Below are 4,946 nucleotides of genomic sequence, written 5' to 3' on the forward strand. Positions count from 1 at the left end.
CTGCGTCGCCTTTGTATTGTCAATAAAACTTATCCGTCTGGCGTCTGTCTACCACCCGTTAGGCGTTTTAAATATGCGGCAACGCCACAAGGCAGCACACAGCCCCGCCGTGGGCAGATTTCGTAATGCTTTGGCTCATCAGTGTACATACATTTACAGGCGCAGGCACCTATAACTTTGTCTGTAGCGTCATTGCGTGAGGTTTTCGTATATGGATTCGTATTCAGTCAAAACATTATATTCTCACTCCCCTTTACAAGTCCTAGAAGTTTCCGAACACCTTGTGTATTTTTAGAATCAGGCAGAATCACAGAATTTTATTAAACAATGAAAAAAATCCATTTTTCGGGCCGTCATGACGTCCAGGTCCCCTTAAGGGGGGTAGGTCGTCAAACGGGCCGACTTAGAGCAGGAGAGGCACCACAGGACATTTTATTTTCTACTGTCTATACTTTTACAAATAAATTCATAAAACTTTGTCAGCATGACCAGGAAGGATTCAAGATTCACACTCATAGCAGTGGAAGTGCAAAAACATAACAAAATAATTTTTTTTAGATATGAAATTTCATCATTTTTTCACTTACTGTTGGCTTCATTTGTTGCTATAGGTACATTTTTCTTCACAAGTAAGAGTGAATCATTGATGAATTTTGCACAGCATACAAACTATACTTACAGGTGTATGAAACTCTAGAATTTTCCAAATGTGTTAAAAACTTTGGTAAAAATTGAGATAATTAACTACAAAACTTGATTTTTTCTAAACATAAAGTTTATACCGTAACAGATCATTCATTTTTTCATAAATTTAATAGATTCTAGAGTTTCAGACACCTGTAAGTCTGGTATGTATGCTGTTCAAAATTCATCGAACAGTCTCTCTTACTTATGAAGAAAAGTGTACCTATAGCAACAAATGCAGCCAATTGTAAGTGAAAAAAATGATGAAGTTTCACACGTAAAAAAAATTATTTTGTTATGTTTTTCAACTTGCGCTGCTACGAGTGTGAATCCTGAATCCTTCCTGGTCATGCTGACAAAGTTTTGTGATTTTACTTGTAAAAGTATAGACAGTGGAAATTAATATACTAAGATGGTATCTGTTCTTTCGGACATGTCCGAAAGAACAGATACCATTGGTGACCATGCAGCTCGTTAGAATGAAATTACAATGAAATGAACACCCTTAGCTGCTTACAGGCGTTGACATACGTCAACAGGGACAGATGTCCGAAAGAACAGATACCATCTTAGTATATATATATATAGTTAAGGCTCACCGGCCACTTGACCATCTTCTTCTGTGCGAATGCACGAACAGTGCCCGAACTCTTACGGGAATCGGCAACGCGCCGCGAGTAATGAGTATAATGGGCGGGGGCACTACGTATGTAGTGTGGGACAATACGTTGAGAATGTGAGTTTCGCGGGAGGCGTGCCAGAGATAAATCCCTGCAGTCGCGCTATCCTCTGTGTCCTCGGTGGCTCAGATGGATAGAGCGTCTGCCATGTAAGCAGGAGATCCCGGGTTCGAGTCCCGGTCGGGGCACACATTTTCATCTGTCCCCGTTGACGTATGTGAACGCCTGTAAGCAGCTAAGGGTGTTCACTTCATTGTAAGTGGAAATTGAAATGTCCTGTGGAGCCTCTCCCGCTCCAAGTCGGCCCGTTTGACGTCCTACCCCCCTTAAACGACGACTAGGGCGAGCTATGATCGGGGCGGAACCACTGGTCGAAACTGTTGCAGTCTACAGACCGCTATACTACCAATGAGAGCACAGCTTCGTGGCAATGCCCGGTCGGCGTGACGCTCGCCTTGTTCGACAGCTGCGGCTGGTGGAGGAGGCCGTCCGGGTGCGTCGGCTGGAGCGAGCCGTGCCGCCGCTGCCGCGCACCGGCAGTGTAGGTAGGACGTACGGCTCGGCGGCCGCGGGCTGGCGTACGCAGCGTGTAAACACGGCGCCCGCCGGTCACGCCTCGAGCCGCCCTACATCACCGGCGCGCTTTCTTTCGCCGCCCCTGGGAATCGGCCAGCTATCGCCCGGAGCGCATCGCCAGAGGAAGCCGTGCGCGGAAACAAAAACGAGCGTCCCGACACCTGTACGCCGAGAACATGATCCGGCCAGCGGCCGCGGTACCTCTGAGGCTGCCGTCGCTTGACGCCCGCTACTTTATGTGCCTTGCGCGCTCGCGTCTCACACAAAAGAAATTTATCGTAGGGTTGGACCTTAGGTGAGGAGTGCAGGAAATCGAACGAGGATCTGGGGAAGAAAGTGAGGATCGAAGGCCGGGGTTTAACGCCCCGTCGCTATCGAGGTCAGTTGAAAACGGAGCACCGGCTTAAATTGTACCTGGCTGGGAGGAGGAATGTTAAGCGTCGTAGTCTCTGACTAACTAGATAGGTCACTGCCGTAAAACACGAAACGTGCGATGGTCAAGATCGACAGCAAGTCAATAGTCAAAAACGCAGTAGAGAGAGAAGAGCTTATCCCGAACGAGTACCAAGGAAAGAAAGCCAGAATTTTCTTACACAAAACATATTCCAACAGAGTTTCGAAATCAAAGTCCAGGACCACAAGGCAACGTAATAGCTATTCCATAGGTTAGCTGCTGCCTTTAGAAACTATAAATAAAGTCTTATTAAGATGAGACGCGTTTCGCAATTAACATACACAACTTGTATGTGTGTGACTGAAAAAAATAAAAAAATTAAAAATAAAATAAATAAATAAAAGAGCCAAAAGACAAAGAATACAACGTGTAATGGCTGGGCTGTATTTGGGTGATAGTGTAATATCAAAATACGAACCACTCGATCCGCTCACTTTGCAGGATATTCATTTCAGAGGCGGATCAAGTCTTTCGGTCTCGAGGGTATCACACTTCCCCTCTACCTCCAAATATAGCTTGCAGTCGTTCACACTTTTGACTTGCCACAGACACTTACAATTTTTCATATTTTAATAAAAATTATAACAATAAATTTGTTCAATTACAACAGGATATAAAAAATATTTCAACATAATAATTTGTTTACACCACTACTTACAACACTGCCGGCCGCTGTGACCGAGCGGTTCTAGGCGCTTGAGTCTGGAACCGCGCTGTTGCTACGGTCGCGGTTCGTATCCTGCCTCGGGCATGGATGTGTATGCTGTCCTTAAGTTAGTTAGGTTTAAGTAGTTCTAAGTCTAGGGGACTGATGACATCGGATGTTAAGTCCCATAGTGCTCCGAGCCATTTGAACTCACAACGTCACATTGGCATAAGTCCAAGAAATTTCAGTTGAGAGAAATACAGCAAGTGGAAAGCACACGGTTGAATCCTCTGAAGTACATGTGTGATGTAATTAATTTAAAAATTATAATTGCAGCCAATTCTCACTACTTTGACAGTTTACTCAGTACTAAATCGAAGTTTGCACTCACTACGCGGCTAGGTAGCTGCACGCGTTAGCACGGGGCTTCCGAGATTCGGGAAGGCGCGCCCGTCAGCCAGTCAGATGACCACTGATGCGTAAAGGAGAATTTAGTGCCAAATTTTAGTCTCAAACATGAAACACGTATCTTACAGTTTTCTGAACTTCATGAGTATTCCTCAAGACTTCACATTTTCTGACAGATGGTATCGACTTTTGCATCCATATTTTGGATGGCAACCAGCGAGCCATGTCTTGACTGCATGATCAACCTCTGTCTTATTTATTGCCTACTCCTCATTTAACATGTTATGTAGGTCTTGGTTGCACGCCCAGAACACCTCCCCCCTCTCCCCCCTCTCTTCCCCCCTCAACGAACACTGGTCTCACGTCAAATCCCGCGGGTGTTAAATTCGGTAGTCAAATCGATAAATTTAATGTCACTGGACGTGGCACTAGGCACAAATTTTGTTATTGTGAACAGCTTAAGGAAATGACCAGGTCTCACTCCTTGCAATCCGCCATCATCCCGATTAAAAAGGTCTTCTACCAGCGGCAGACCTCAATAGTTACGGACCGTATGACTGTTGCAGACTCAAATAGAAAGATGACGGTTATGCTATTTGGTAGTTGACATAGCAGGAGTGCAGGCCAGCAGTGAACCCTAGTGCAGGGTTGGCTCAGGTGATCGTTCACTTCGCGGAGTTATATAGGAATTTTACGAAAGAAGATCAGCCAGTGATTGCGGGTGGAGGGGGAACAGCCTTGGTACGGGGGAGTCTGTAATGTAGGTGATGACTACTCAAACTGCACTGCGTGCAACCTTTTCACCGTCATGATCGACCTCATCTTAATGCTGCTGTTAGCGGTGTTGAAATGGGGCTTGAGAAGGCACTGATGATAAAGGGCATGGCTGACATTGCAGTGGTGCCAGTTGAGTCTATCAATAGATCGGGTTTCACTATATATTGCACGTCAGTGGATATGAGAAGGGGAGGTTGGCAAAGCTTATAGCTGACAGTGTAGCGGGCGGTGGTGGGATCGCTTAGGTGAAAATTCCTGTAGTATTTGGTGTCAGATCTGCACTTTTTTTTACTGAAGTCACCTGATAGATATCTCTGTTGAAACGAAGTCTCTAACAAAGAAACCACCTTCAAAGAAGGTCAGGTACCCAAGTAGCGAAGGAATTAGCATATTTCATCAAAATTACGAGGTATTAGAGACAAAGTTAGTGAAATGCTTATAGATGTTGACTCTGACATTATTGGTATATGGGAGAACCACTTAAATAATGTGACAGTTCAAAGGCTTCCTTTATCAGGATACAGATTAACTATCTGTTTTTCATGGAGTTCTTTGTGGAGTGGGGAAGTGGCCATGTGTGTAAAAAAAATAGTATTCCATTCGAGTCCGTAGACGTATGAAAGTAGCTGGTCGCTGTGGACGAGCGGTTCTAGGGGCTTCAGTCCGGAACCGCACTGCTGCTACGGTCACAGGTTCGAATCCTGCCTCGGGCATGGATGTG

The 4,946-nt window shown here is 45.1% G+C and overlaps 1 non-coding gene across 1 annotated transcript; it reads left to right on the forward strand.

Moving 5' to 3' along the window:
* Nucleotides 1-1,478: 1,478 nt before the first annotated feature.
* Nucleotides 1,479-1,552, forward strand: Trnat-ugu. The gene has a single exon. It is a non-coding gene; the product is annotated as a tRNA-Thr (tRNA).
* Nucleotides 1,553-4,946: the final 3,394 nt, after the last annotated feature.

Source organism: Schistocerca americana, chromosome 4, assembly GCF_021461395.2.
Source record: "Schistocerca americana isolate TAMUIC-IGC-003095 chromosome 4, iqSchAmer2.1, whole genome shotgun sequence".
NCBI classification, from domain to species: domain Eukaryota; kingdom Metazoa; phylum Arthropoda; class Insecta; order Orthoptera; family Acrididae; genus Schistocerca; species Schistocerca americana.